Here is a 15,855-nt window from a genome sequence, read left to right as displayed (position 1 = left end):
AGCAACCAACATGGTGACTGACAACCATCAGTAACAATAAAGCTACAGTGTACTTATATAATAAATATCTAATAAATAAATAAATCTTAGAAGACAAAGCAGATAAAAGAAAGCCAAGCATATGAGTCATGACGGTCTTCTAGAGAAGACTAGATTGATTATATCAGTCCCAGACTCTGCTGAGGTATCCATGCAGGGACCAGGAAGGAGCACACATAGTTGAGCAGCGGTAAAGTCAGAAAAAAGTAAGGAGACTTGTCAATGCACCACTGTAACAACTCCATCACGAGGCTGTCTGGAAATACTGAGCATATTGCACTGTTGAAAGGACCCTCTTACCTTCTGCTTTCTGAGTGTAAACAGAACATTTTGATTTCAGTGTTCTCAGCTCGCACAGGCTGATGGAGGAAGAGAGGTGGTGGAAACCTGGATGTTGTTGGGAAGTGGAGCCATCAGGATGCGGCACACATCTGGAGAGCTGTGGAATGACGTGAGAGGAAGGGGCCGTCAAATACAACACCAAGAGTTTCAGTCCGAAAACCTAGAGAGAGAGAGAGAGAGAGAGAGAGAGAGAGAGATGCTTTTATAGAAATGGGGAGGAAAGTGGGAAGATTCTTATTTTTTTTCCTGAGGCATAGTAGCCTGGCACAGTGCAGTCTTTATGTTTGCCGTTAACCTAATGTAAATCGGTGTTTGTGTATTTAGGTCAAGAGTTGCTTTAAATAAAAAAAAATAAAGAAAGAAAGAAAAGAAAAAGAAAAAGAGAGGGGGCTGGAGAGATGGCTCAGTGGTTAAGAGTATAGACTGCTCTTTCAGAGGTCCTGAGTTCAATTCCCAGCAACCACATAATGAAATCTGATGCCCTCTTCCGGTGTGTCTGAAGACAGACTCGTATAAATACAAAATAAAAAGACAGTACTCATATGAATAAAATAAAATCTTTAAAAACAAGAGAGACTTGTTAGCTTCTAGACTAAGCTTTTGTTTCAGACTCTGAGATAAATTTAAAACCAACGGTGTGCTACAGATGACTTGTTCAAGACCCAGGCTATTGGAAGGTACTAGATACACTTAATATTTCTTAGGAATTATATCATATGGATTTACAGGTGAGAAAATAGATTAAAAACAAAGGAGAGCATACTTAAGACTAATTACTTATTTCCCATACTTTACTACGATCTTGTTTCTGAAGCAACATCCATTGTCATTGTGTGCCTGTGTGGTTCAGTACTTACTGCAGTAACGGTGAGCCACAGTGCCTCCTTCCCAACACTGTGCTGACTTCCGGGGCAATAAAAATAATGCTTAAACCAAGTAATTATACTCACTATGAAGTTTTATTGAACTATGAACATCATTTAAGAAAACAAAAAAGGACTGAAACTTTAAAAATGAAAGCCAGTGAGCACCAGTGGAAGACGTCAGGGGCTTTAACTTGGACAAGTGATAGAAACTTAGGACACAGGCACTGGCAAATGCTAACCATGATAGTGTGAGTAAGCTGTCCGTGTTTTAAAAATATCCACAGGGATAACAGAGTGTTCCATTGTCACTATAGGCAGGTCTTCCCTTCTAGACAGAAAGGGCTGGGAACTAAGGAAACCCTAGGGGCCTGCAAGGAATTGCACAGAGCTAAATGCTTTACATACCGATCCAGTTAGGAATTGCTAAGAGAGATCTATGTTCAATCGATGCTTCATAGAATTAAGCCCGAACGAAATTAGCAACTGTAAACAGGGTAGATTTGTATCTTCGGACTGCTTTGTACATTTAGTATTGTGTCTGAGATGAGGAGAGAAACAGGGCTAGTCGATGCTGGCGAGGTCCTCATCGTAGGCTTCTCTAAAAAGAGAGGTCAAAGATTCTAAAGACGTTGGTTACTTCTGTGAGGCAGCTAGAAAAACAACAGCAGTCTGTCGCTTTAATGTTACAAGAAAGTCAGCTGGGATTCAGAAAATAGTGAATGAGTCATTTTGTTGGAGTGTGGAAAAAAAAAACTGGAAAGATTCTTAATGCCCTGCCCAAGACCCAGTGGACAACAGAGAGCACAGTATTCAGTGCTCTGCTATTTCACCTTACTGAAAATACATCTCTCAAAGCTGAGGATGTAGTCCCATTGACAGATTGCTTGCCTAGCATGCGTAAGGCCATGGGTCCAATTCTCAGCTTCTCATATGCTGGGGCAGTGGGGCACATCTATACACCTAACACTTGGATGATGTAACATCAATGCGGCAGGGCCCAGTCCACTGTGGGCGGTGCCATCCCTGGGCTGGTGGATCTAGGTTCTATATAATAAGAAGGCAGACTGAGCAAGCTATGAGGAACAAGCCAGTAAGCAGCACCCTCTACGGCTTCTGGCTTCTGCATCAGCTCCTGCCTCCAGGTTCCTGCCCTGTTTGAATTCCTGTTCTGACTTTCTCCATTGATGAACTATGATCTACAAGTGTTAGACTCTGAATTAACCCTTTCCTCTCCAACTTGCTTGTTGGTCATGGTGTTTCGTCCCAGTAATAGAAGCCCAAACTATGACAGATGATCAGAAGTTTAAGGTGATCTTCAGCTACATAGTGAATCTGAGTCCACTCATTAAATAAATAAATAAATAAACAGTACTCAATGTCCTGTGATTTCAGCAAATGGGAGGCTGAAACAGGAGGATCAGGTGTTCAAAGCCAGTCTGGGGTATATGAAGAGATTCTGTTTCAAAACTATACAAGATAAATGTGTGTGCGTGTGCGTGTGCGTGTGCGTGTGCGTGTGTGTGTGTGTGTGTGTGTGTGTATTGTGTACAAGCATGGTGGTCACAACAAAGAAAAGCTGAACCTGACAAAAGCGGCTATGAGAAGCGCTCCATCCATCCTTAGTCTCCAACTTTCTCCAGCCTTTCCCAGTTTAATGACTCCTGAGAGGCGCTAAGAAACACACTTGCTGTTTTACTCGGATATATTCATTCTCTATCTCACATCATTGCTCACTGGCTTTTGGTTTTGAACCTTCAGTGACTTTGTACTTTTCCCATGAATCAAGATACAAAGCTCTTGGCTGCCCCTCCAGCGCCATCATGGTACCATGTTCCTCCCCCCTGCCGATAACAGATTAAACACCCGCAACTATAAGCAAGCCCCTATTTAAATGTTTTCTTTTATAAAAGTTGCCTGGTCTTAGTGTCTCTTCTTGGCAATTAGGTGAGCATGCACTGAATGTTGCTATCCACCATTTTAACCACTGGAATAAATACTCATGACCTGGAGCAGATCAGGACAAGAAATCTTTTCTTCAACTCCATGTTTAAATTGAGACCACTCAGGATTGTGCCTGCCTCTAAAGTGAGCTTGCTTAGGCTCCCTACACTAAATCTTAGTGTTTTCTTTGTTTTAGAATTGACATTTGTGCTCTTCTTAACTGCTGTAGGTACCAAATCTCCCTCTAACCTATATTCTTTAACCACGCTTGTTTTTGTCTTAGGGCTCGCCAAGATTTGCTGAGCCTGTTGATTTGATTGCGTTACAAAAATCTGCTCTTCCTTTGAGGTCTTTTTGGTCTTTTGCTTTCTTTTATTTGCTTCTAAGTATAAAAAAAATATATCACCTTCCAGAGGTCTGCTACACATTCGACTTTGTTTGCTTCTGGTTTTTCCTACTCTTTAACCCTGCCAAGATCGATCGTGTGAAGGGATGACCTAAGATGCTTTTTTACACATTGAAAATCATTCTGCTTTGTTTTGGCTTTGAGACAAGGTATCATACCCTAGTCTGGTATGAAATAATTGTCTATGAAGCTAAGGTTAGCCTTGAACTCAAGATCCTCCTGCCTCAGCCTCCTGAGTGGTGAAGTTACACGCATACCTGACCTAAACTAATAAGATTATTGGAAGGGTTCTTCCTTCCTTATTTGACTCCACATGGCATTTGTTTAAATAGAGGCTTTATTTCTGCTCTATGCTGGTTTTTTCATTTGTACCTTTGTTTTAATGCAATAGTTTTAATAGATTCTTAGTCCTTCTCTGCCATTAGAAAGATCCTTAGAGCTAGCGAGATGGCTTTGCAGGTAAAGATGCTTGCTGTTAGAGCGGATACCTAAGTTCAATACCCAGATCCCACATGGGCAAAGAAAGAACCCACTGCTGAAGATTGTCCTCTGATCTCTGCATGTGCTTGTGGCATACACAATGCCACAAAAAATAAAAAAAAAATGGAAAACTTATTCTCCCAGATCAATTTCTTAACAATGTTTGTACCTGGTTCAAAGATTTGACACTAATGACAGTCCCTCATCCTTCCAGAGAACCAAGCTTACTGCCCAGTGGTGCCACCTACATTCACAATTACTAATTACATTAACAATAAAGAAAAGATACATGGGGTTGACTCATGGGACTGAAATTCTGCAGTGTTGTCTGAATCACCTGCCTAAGTCTCAAACTCTGATGGAGAAGAATTTTTTTTTAAGACTTAAAAGTAACAAAACATCTATACAAAGCTCTCCCCGGAAAGCTGTTTGATGATTTGGAAGAAGAAAGATTTCTCTTTGAAGCAAATAAATACCAAGGCTGTGAAGCCAAAGTGATTGAAAATATAAATTTAATGTGCCCTTGAGTATGTTATATATCTTGCAATAAACCTTTCATAATGTTCTCAAAACGTAAGCCATGCCCTGTCAACAAATCTGACAATACAGCCCCGTGTGCTTCCTGGCCCACACAAGCTATTTTCCACATACATTGATTCGCCTAAGAATCACTTTGAACCTTGAAGGACAAGATTTTTTTTTCTTTAAAAATCGAGAACTTCTACATTTTGTGGTATTTCTTGGTAGAAAGCAAAAGTTTTCTTTTCACTGTTGTAACATGTGCAAAAGTGCAAAAGCTTCCACGATTTCAGATGGGGCTGGATACATTACCACTGTCTCTCTGACATATGATCATGTCTCAGATGAAAACTAGACATATTCCTGTTGTTGTTGTTGTTGTTGTTGTTGTATTTTCTTTCTTTTGTCAGTACCAGGCTTGAAAATAAAAATAAAAATTTTTCATCTCAAGTATTTCCCAGGATCTTATAGTAAAGATATGGGGTCTCACTAGAAACTGTGCTTAATTTAACAATGTTGAAGTCTCCTACTATGGAACGAAGGCTCTACATGCTAAGACTCAGCCAATAACAGCAGGGCAGTGATCTGTGCATGGGAGGCAGTAGGTGGTGATCAACTTTCAGTGTTTGTTTTAGCTCACAGCCTCAGAGGTTCCAATCCATGAATGTGCCTCCTCACTCAGGTTGACGTGGACCTCACCACGTAGTCTAGGCCATCCTCCAGTTCACAGTCTCAGACTCCCACATCACAAGATAGGCATGCGCCACTGTGCTACACTTTTATTGCCATTCCTACACTTCTTTTCAAAATGATTGTGCTGGCTAGTTCTATGTAAAGTTGACCCACGTTAGAGGCAGCTGGAAGAAGGGAACCTCAGTTGAGAAAACACCTCTTTAAGGTCTGGCTAGGGGACATTTCCTTAATTAGTGATTGATGGGAGTGAGCCCAGTCCACTGTGGGTGGTGCCATCCCTGGGCTGGTGGTCCTGGGTTCTATAAGAAAGCAGGCTGAGCATGAGCAAGTCAAGGGGAGCAAGCCAGTTAAGCAGCACCCCTCCATGGCCTCTGCATCAGCTTCTGCATCCAGCCTTCTGCTTTGATGATGAACTGTTCGTTGAATGGCGCTGTGAGTGAAATAAACCATTTCCTCTCCACGTTGCTTTGGGTTATGGGGTTTCATCATAGCAACCCTAACAAAGACAATGATCCCACCCAAGGTATTTCACCATAGCATTCTCAAGTCCTCTGAGATATAAATTCCATTTTCCCTCCTGCTGATAAAGCTCTGGGATTGTTGTGTTTGCCCAAGCTGAGTACATTTCTAGACCTCTTTATACTTGATTTCCTGTTGCCCCGCCTTGCTGTCTTAGTGAAGCATCAACGGTGACTTAGGAGGAAGTGTGTTTACTCGTATGACTGGGTAGCCACACCCAATAATTAGAGACTTGGTTGCCATTCAAAACTAGTACAGTCATCGCTAAAACCTCACAGCATGGGTGCTTATGCCTCACTGGGTTTGGAAACTACTGAAGCACTTCTCCAAAGGTGATGGGCCCCGTGAAATTATCAAGTTCAAATTTTTGTAAGAAAAGGATCCCAGCTCCGAAGGAACTGTTCTCTCTTTCCAATAGCTTATAAAAGCCAGCTTCCTCTTTTCTCAGCCCAGCTGACAACCTGCGAATGTTCAGACGGTTCAAAACTGTGCAGAGGAGATTGGGAGTTAAGGCCCTGTCAGAGATAGGTGTTAAGAAGTCTGTCAATGTTAAGTTTTATTGCCTTTTCAGAAAACAAGAGTGTTCCAGAGGCGTTTGGAACGATGGGGGTTGTTAGGTAAATGCACAGGATGAAGAGCCAGCCTTAAAAGCACTGCTGTGCATCTGAGCCACTGCCCATTGTCATGTGCTCGTCAGAACTCAACAGACAACTACCAAGAAGGAAATAAATGTTCGTCTTGTTCATCCCTGCCTGGATGGCGGTGGTTTGGGGCCTGCGGTGAGCACCAGGGTAGAGCACATGGCAGAGCACATGGCAGAGCACAATGGGTCACCTTGTTGCCTAGAGACAGAGGAAAGCCAGAAAGTATCTTTGAGGGCACACACCTTATGACCTACAGCCTTCTTCACAGGCTCCCACACACAGGTTCTGAAACACCCCAGCAGTACCACAGGAGACGCTGTCCAAACCACAGAAGCACAGAAAGCTATTTTAAAGGGAGGAAAAGTACAAAAAGACTCTCACTCTTGTTTGAAGTAAGAGAGAACAGAATTAGAATTAAAAAAAGTAGTTTTTTCTGTAGATGCATTGATGGACATGCATCAAAATGATCGTGTCTGAGTTTTGAATTCAGCACTAGCTTTATACTCTCTGATATTTTTGTTTTGTTCTATGATGAATGCTTATTACTTTTACAATCAGACAAAAACAAGAATAGCATTTCTAGTAAAAATATAATAAATGAGGTGTCAGAGAAATGGTTAAGCAGGTAAAGGCACTTCTGAAGAAGCCTGGTGACCTGACTTTGATCCTTAGAACTTACAAGGTAGAAAGAAAGAACTGATTTCTGAAAGTTATCCTCTAATCTCTACACACACATGTGCCACAGTATTTGCATGTCCACGAAAATCCACCAAAAACATACGCACACACATGCACACAAACACACATGCACATAATTGTTTAAAAGAATAAGTAAGTTGGTGAGAAAATTCTCCCCTCTTTTTTCTCTCCCCCTCTCTTCTTCTTCCCTTCCCTCCCCAGTTCCCTCCCCTTCTTTCTTTTCTTCTTTTTCTGGCGCTCACCTGCTTTGAATTCTGTTTCCCTCTAATAGGCTTATATAGATTCTAGCCTCAGAGTAGGAGAGTTGACAACACCTGGCTCCAGACTGTAATGAAATGATACTCTAGCAAATAGAGACAATTTTTTTATTAGCTCCAGCAGGAAAGTCACCGAGTATATTGTATTCAATCAGGGTGCCATAATACCATTAGAAGTGAGTGCGAGTCAGCAGAGAATGGAATTTCCTGATTGGACAGGTCTTGGTCGCTGTGGTTATTGAGAAGTAAGAATTTACTGAGTTGGTTCCTGTTATAGCTTAGACTTCAAACATCACCCAAAAGCCCATGGGTTACAGACTTGGTCCAAAGAGGAACGGGGAGTGGGGCTGTACTGAGGGGTAGTAGAGCCATAGTAGTTGAGACTTGTGGAGATCTTAATCTTGGAGCATGCCCTTGAAGGAAAGTGAGAGACTGTGCTCTCTCCTCTCTCAGTCTCTCTCTCTTTCTCTCTCTCTCTCTCTTTCTCTCTCTTTCTCTCTCTGACCACAGATGACAATTTCCCCCTACTACCTGCTCCAGGTGAATGTGTGATTAGGTCACATTATTCTTATTAGAATAAACTTTGAACACATCCTGCCAGACTATGACCATGACCTTTGTTAACATTCTAGCTCCTTCACTGATGCTTCCAAATCCAGCCATCCACTAGGACCCTCCTCCTGACAGCTACAGCAAGGCAGTGTCTATGGATAAGATGACCTTGGACAAAGAAATCCAGAAGAGAGAAATTGCAGGCTTGTGCACAGCTCCCCCAAATTGCACTAACTTCCTCTTCTCCAAACTCCCTATATAAACTCCAAGTACCCCCATCCCCTTCCGGCAGAGCCTTGCCTGTTATGTCTGCCTCTTGCTATTTGAGATATAAACAGTCCATCCACTGAAGCAAGCCTGGTCTTTCTCTGCCTCCTGTCTCTTTAAATTGCTCTGGAAAGCAAACACTGCACCATTTTAGAAATCTAATAACCATAGGCCCGGAATCTCCAAATTCTGAGTCCAAATCACCCTTTTTAACACATGGTTTCATTCTCTCAGATATCTTGCTATAATGAAAAAAATGCCAACGTGCTATCATGTGAAGAAGAGAGATGCAAAAACACTAAAATGAGGAGCAAGCGTTATTCATTATAGAGTCTCCTGATAAGATTAATGAATTTTAAAAGGTAGCCACACTGGGTTTCTTCGGTATTTGGGGACTAGAAGCCATCATTAAATTTCTAAACTACAAAACATATCCACTCAACAAGCACTTTGCAGGTTTCTCTTATGAGCCCAGGAGTCTACCGCCTGCCAGGCTGAGAAGCAAACAAAATAGCCTCGGGCTCCTGGATCTCACGTGTTCAGACATCAGAAACAAATCTATGAGAATGAATCTAAAATTGTCCTTGGGCTGGAATTTTTGTTAAAACCAAAGAAAGCCCAAAGGCTGAGGAGAAGGCTCCGTGGGGAAAGTCCTTGCTGAGCAAGCTCAGGGACCTAAGTTAGAACCCCCACATCCATACAGAAAGTGGGCATGGCAGCCAGTGCCTGGATTCTGACCAGTGCTCGTATCCCTGCCAGTGCCTGTATCCCAAGCTCTGGGCAAGCAGAGGGAGGAAGATTCCAAGCTTTGGCCAAAATGGTGAGCTGTAGAGAGAGCCTGTTTCCAAAACTAAAGTAGAGAAAACTCATGGTTAAGATGTCTGAGTGCAGATACACTGAAGCTATTAGATGAGAAAGTAGGGAAAACCTTAGAACACACAGGCACAGGAGAAAATTTTCTGAACAGAACACCAATGGCTCATGCTCTAAGGTCAAAGATTAGCAAATGGGACTTAATAAGATTGCAAAGTTTCTGTAAGGCTAAGGACATTGTCTTACAAATGTTACAAAAACAAAACGGCAGCCAACAGAATGGGAAAAGATCTTTACCAACTCCACATCAGATAGAGGCCTAATATCCAAGGTATACAAAGAACTCAAAAAGCTAGACACCAGAGAATCAAACAACCCTATTAAAAATGGTGTACAGAGCTAAACAAAACGTTCTCAATTGAGGAATATCGAATGGCTGAGAAACATCTAAGGAAGTGCTCAACATCCTTAGCCATCAGGGAAATGCAAATCAAAACAACCCTGAGATTCCATCTCACACCAGTCAGATTGGCCAAGATCCAAAACTAGATGACAGCAGATGCTGGCGAGGTTGCGGAGAAAGAGGAACACTTCTCCACTGTTGGTGGGGTTGTAAACTGATACAACCACTCTGGAAATCAGTCTGGCGATTCCTCAGAAAATTGGACATAGTACTACCTGAAGATCCAGCTATTTCACTTCTGGGCATATACCCCAGAGACACTCCAATATACAACAAAGACACATGCACCACAATGTTCATAACAGCTCTATTTATAATAGCCAGAAGCTGGAAAGAACCCAGATTTCCTTCAGAAGATGAATGGATACAAAAATTGTGGTACATTTACACAATGGAGTACTACTCAGCCATCAGAAACAATGACTTAACCAAATTCTTAAGAAAATGGCTGCATCTAGAGAATATCATCCTGAGTGAGATAACCCAGTCATAAAAGAACAGACATAATATGCAGTCACTGATAGTGGGATGCTAACCCCAGAGGGTCGGACTGCCCCAGAAACAACTCACAGACTGTATGAAGTCCAAGAAAAAAAGAAAAGGAAAGAAAAGAAAAGAAAAGAAAAGAAACAAACAACAAAAAAAAAAAAGTCATGCTCAATCCTTACACACCAAGAAAATGTTGGCTAATTCCGGGTTACATCCTGTTTTACATGTACTTTTTGCTCATTGTAACTAGTAAGACCTTAATGCAGAGTATCAAACCTTAAAAAAGAAAAAAAGCCAAGCACTGACACAATTGTGTTTGTATACATTTATGCAAAAATGTTTAAAATTTTTTTATCTTTTATCTTTGTTTTTTAAAATAAAGTTTAGAAAAAAAAGAAAAAAAAGATGTTTGAGCGCATCTCTGGCCTCTGCAGCCATATGCACAAGGGAGCAGACCCACTTCTGATATATATATGCACGCGCACACACACACACACACACACACAGAGAGAGAGAGAGAGAGAGAGAGAGACAAGAAATACAAAAGAAGATGCCTGAAGATGAATACCACCTAAGACTGACCCCTGGACCCCACAAAGATGGAATAGATGGGAGGAGAGGAAGCTGGCTCCACAAAGTTATCTTCCGGCTTCTCCACCTGTGTGCCTCCACTCCCCTCACAATAACAGTAATAATAATAAATATGTCTTCAAAGTAAAATGCAGCTTCGCTTTCATGTTACTGCTCTCCCGTGCCTATGAGCAGTGTTAAGATGAGCATGAAGAGGACAAAGGAGCCATAGTACTTGACCAGCCTGAAAGTAGCACAGGCTTGTGTGCCCGGCATCTGTGCAGAGCTGCATTATCAAGACACACCTCAGCGCATCCTTCAGCTCTGACCCGTGTCAAGACACACCTCAGCGCATCCTTCAGCTCTGACCCGTGTTCTTTAGCCTTTCGGTGACAGAAGGAAAAGTAATCTCCTGGTATATATTTAATTTCAGGGGGAGGGTGTGCCGACTCAGCACTGAGTAAACCTCCCGGGCCAGCAGGTGAAGTTGTATAGAACAGAACAGGACAGTCGCTTGTATGCTGTTGGCATTTTACCCTTAGCACAGAAGATTCTCAACATGGAGTTTCAAATCTTGGAAAGAGGCTCGAGAGCAAACTTTGGTTAATGGGCCTTAATGTTATTTCTTCGATCACTAAAATCATAGGGCTGAGAAGACTTGGGGTTGTAGTTCAACAGAAAGCTTGCCTGGCATGTGAAAGGCAGCACTGGAGGTGGGGTGGAAGGGTGGGAGCTATGCATGGTGGAGTAGTCTACATTGCAAACCCTTGGGAGTCTGAGACAGGAGGATCTCAAACTTGATGCTAGCCTGGGCAATATATTACAGGAAGGTGTTGGAAAGAAGGCTTGGTGGTTAAGCGCAAATGCTGCTCTTACAGAAGACCTGAGTTCAGTTTTCAGCACACAAGTTGGTGGTTCACCACTGCCAGTCCTTCTGAACTCTGCAGGCACACACATGTGTGCACACACATACACATTTAATGAAAAAAATCTTTTTATAACTATAATAATATAATCCCCAAAGATGGTGATTCTCACTTGGCTACAGAGAAGAGATACAGTAAAACAGGAAACCTGGGATGGGAGTGCAGGATGGTGTGTGGTGGTTTGAATGAGAACTGTTTCATAGTCTCATGTGTTTGAATACTTGGTCATAGTTGGTGGAACTGTTTGGGAAGGATTGGGGGTGTGGTATTATTGAAGTGTCACTGGGGCACCTTTGAGGTTTTGAAAGACTTAGGTCCCCCTTCCTCCCCCTCTCTCTCTTACCCTCTCCAACTCTTGGAGCTCTCAGCTGTTCCTGCCACCATGCCTTTGTTCCACCATCATGGACTCTAACTCTTTGTAACTACAAATCACAAACGGAATGCTTCCTTTTATAAGGTGCCTTGTCTGCAGTGTCTTGTCACCTCAATAGAAAAGTGAGACAGATGGGGACTGGATAGTGCTATCCTTTAAAAAGCATTGCACAGAGATTGGGGCACCACTCAGGGTGTATATGTAACATGTGCTCACCATGGGTCAAAGCCTCAGCACACACACCATAAACATTTATTGGGGGTGATTTTAACATATGGGTGGATTTAATAACTGCTTAAAAAAATAAGACACAGCAGTAACTGTGTAGGAGAAAGGTGATGTTGAGTATGGAAGTCTTAGCTATAGTCATTTTATGTTAACCTAAATTTCTTCAGCAAATCACCTCTTACCATTTACCTGCTCGTTAAGAGAGGAGTAGAATTGGACATGGTGGTGTGTGCCTATAATCTCAGAACTAAAGAGGCTGGGTTCAAGGCCAGCCTCAGCAGCATAGTGAGTTTTAAATCCAGATGGGCTACAGGAGATCCCATCTCAAAACAAACAAAGTGATCTAACATCTGTATTATTTTTTTTTCTGTGCATCATTCTCTCCTTCCCATTCACCAATTCAATCATTCAGTCATTCGCAAGTATTTGATACAATATTATGCTAGGTAATTAAAAAATAAAACTGGTTATTTTGTTATCGTGTCGCAGGGTTAGGAAGGTCAAACATTTAACAGCACATATAAATTTGCCATCCTAAGGTTCTCAAGTGAAGTTGAATTAATAAAATTTTTGAAACTCTACAAAAAAATTAAACAGTCCTCTGGTACTGGACTTATTAAAAGCTGTGTTGAAACCTGAGTTCTGGGAAGCAAGCATCAGTGTTCCTGACCTCATATACTTCCATGAGTCACATGGTGAGCGATTTTCTGTTACTAAATGGCAGTCTAACTCATACTGAATGGAAAACCATAAATGTCAACAATTCATAAGGTCCTAAATAAGAAAAAACTCTGCAATATCATCAGTGTTCGGAGCTATCCTAAGTTAAGACTCTTCAGGTACCTTTGGGGTATATTATAACTTCTGATTTATCAAATCCTTCCCCGAGAGTTCAGTAGCTTGAGGTTTAGATTCTGTCCAATCCCCAAATCAAGTTACTGTCTAGGCAAAGGAAGACGCCTGCTTTATTTAATGGTAAACACTTTCCTCTGGACAGTTCAGTCTGTTTTAAATTCAAGTTGCAGCTTCGCAACTGGCTAAGAATCAACTTAATGCATACTAAGAATGTGTAAATCCTTGGGAAATTCCCAGCATAGACACCAAAAATGATTTTAAAATACTATTTTACAGGAAGGAAGTGTTGTTCAGTGATAGAGCCCACACTTAAGCTTGTGTGAGGTACTGGGTTCAATCCCCAATACCACAAACAAACAAACAAACAATGGCAACAACAAAACTCTCAAACATTTCTATGAATAATCCCCAAACTAGGATTGTAGCTCCCTCCCATAGACCTGGACATCATCAGACCATAGAATCAGTCGCTGGTGTATGTAAAAGCAACTTTTATTCATCTGATGTAATCATCATCTCTGAGGCTCACTGCCTCCTTCTGCTAACCTAGGCCTAGTCCTAGAAGCTTCTAGGCTCTGTAAAATCCTACTTAGGCCTAGAACATTTTCAGCCTCTAAGACTTGCTGCTGAATATACTCACCTTTCCATCTCTTTCTAAACTCTAACTGGCTGGTCAACTCAGGTGTTCTGGCTCAAAACTCATCTCCCCGCTGACTGATTCAGACTGGCTTCTTTCAGCTTTTGACTGAATTGCTCTGCTTGGCCTCATGCTACCTTTGGCAGTCTGTTCTAATCTCCTGGCTCCTTCTCCTTCTCTGGCTCATTCTGTCTTCACCTGTGTCTAGCTTGTTCTCTCTCTGCAACCTGTCTCTCTATAACTGTCCCAGTAAAAGCTGTCCTCCACTCCTTCTTCCTCTCTGCACTGCTTTCTCTCAGGTAGCCTTCTTTTCTCTCTCTTCTCATGGACATATTCCATTCTGTCAAATCTTTCTCTGATCCGTCACTTTGTCTTTGTCTGCCTCTCAATTAGACATCACTTTCAAATATGGATGCTTCCTTTTACAAACTGACTTTACCTTCACTGTTTGGAATTAGAGTTGTTACTGAGGGATTAGAGGTATTGCTAAGGACATGTCTGTATTCCAGCCAGAGTAGCCATGTTGCTGGATTAAAACTACAGACATGCCCATGGTGGTGACTCACACATTAAATTTCAGCACAGAGGAGACTAAGGTGGGTTAGTGAGTTCAAAGCCAGTCAGGGCTACATAGTAAATGTCAGGCCACCCTGAGCTACGTGACTGCCTCCATGTCTTAAAAGGACGAAACAAATGGGCTAAAGAGATAGTTCAGTGCTTAAGCACAATGTGCTGCTCTTGAAGACCGGTCTGAGTTCAGTCCCCACCACCCCGTCAGGCAGGTCAGTTCAGAAAATAGAACGTTCTCTTCTAACCTCACGGGTAGCTGGACTCACAAACTCTTATCACCACCACACATACATAAAGCTTTAAAAAGTCTCTCTCTCTCTCTCTCTCTCTCTCTCTCTCTCTCTCTCTCTCTCTCTCTCTCTCATATATATATATATACCAATGAATAAATCAAGCTAAGAACAAATGAAGGACTGTCTTACCACAGACGCATTACAGTTGTTGCTGGTATAGCATACCCATTTCAAGCCAAAGACCAAGAGAAGTTTACTAAAACCAGCTTCAGAGAAAACAATAGATGGGCATGGAGAAAAGAACCATCTTTTTGCAAAGAACAAAATGAGGCTGATAACAGCTAAGAGACTCAGTCTTATCCAAAACATAATGCTCCCTGCAACCATGCATCTTTTATGGTGACTATCATATAATTATTATTAAGTGTGTTTGCTCACATGAATCAAAATACAACCAAGGACGATGGGAAAGAGCTAACATGTAGGGAACAAAGTAAATTAAAGTTTGGGGGTGCTGTGTCTGAATCTTTTTTTTCTCCCTTAAGAAGTCACACCATGGCAGGGGATGGGAGCAGAAGAGAGAAACAGAGAACTATGTACACAAATTGTCACAATGGCACAAATTGTCTGAAGTTGTGGTCATAGAAACCGTTACTTTGTATGTGAACTTTAAAAAACTAAGGAAGTTCAAATTCTTTATTATTAGGAAAAGGAAACCTAATATCTTGAAAAGTATCTTCCTGGTGTGATACTATTTGGAAGAAGTTAGAATGGACTGGCATCCAGGTTTAAGTGGGGTTAGCATCTTAAGAATGCAGGCTGGCCTGCATATATTTTTGAGTCCAATATCCTCCTAAGATAGCAAAACTCGGCAATCCCAACACTCAGAAGCCTGAGACAGGAGGACAGCTATGAGCTAAAGTTCAGCTTGGTCTACACAGTGAGTTCCAGTCCAGCCAAAGTTACAGAATGACACTCTCTTTCTCTATAAATAAAAAAGATAGAACATTGAGAACACAGCCCTCTAGTTTAAGACTGAAAACAAAACATATCAACATAGACTGTGGTAACTAAGAAAAACTTTTGTCAAGACTAGTCCTCTTTACAAAAAACAAAGAGTCATGGCTTATAAAAAGCTATCCTTTCAGGGCTGGAGAGATGGCTCAGTGGTTAAGAGCACTGACTGCTCTTCCAGAGGTCCTGAGTTCAAATCCCATCAACCACATGGTGGCTCACAACCATCTGTAATGGAATGCTGTCTTCTATGAAGCAGGTATACATCCAAATAGAGCACTCATGTACATAAAATACATAAATAACCATGCAGTGGTGGCACACACCTTTAACATCAGCAATTAGGAGGCAGGAGTAGGCAGATCTCTGTGAGTTCGAGACCAGCCACACTTCCATTCTTTGATATGAAAAGCAGCAGGCACACATCCACATGCAGGCTGTTGTGGATTTTCTTAGCATG

This window comes from Micromys minutus (genome assembly GCF_963924665.1).
Source record: "Micromys minutus genome assembly, chromosome: 25".
Classification (NCBI taxonomy): domain Eukaryota; kingdom Metazoa; phylum Chordata; class Mammalia; order Rodentia; family Muridae; genus Micromys; species Micromys minutus.
This window is presented reverse-complemented; position numbering follows the sequence as displayed.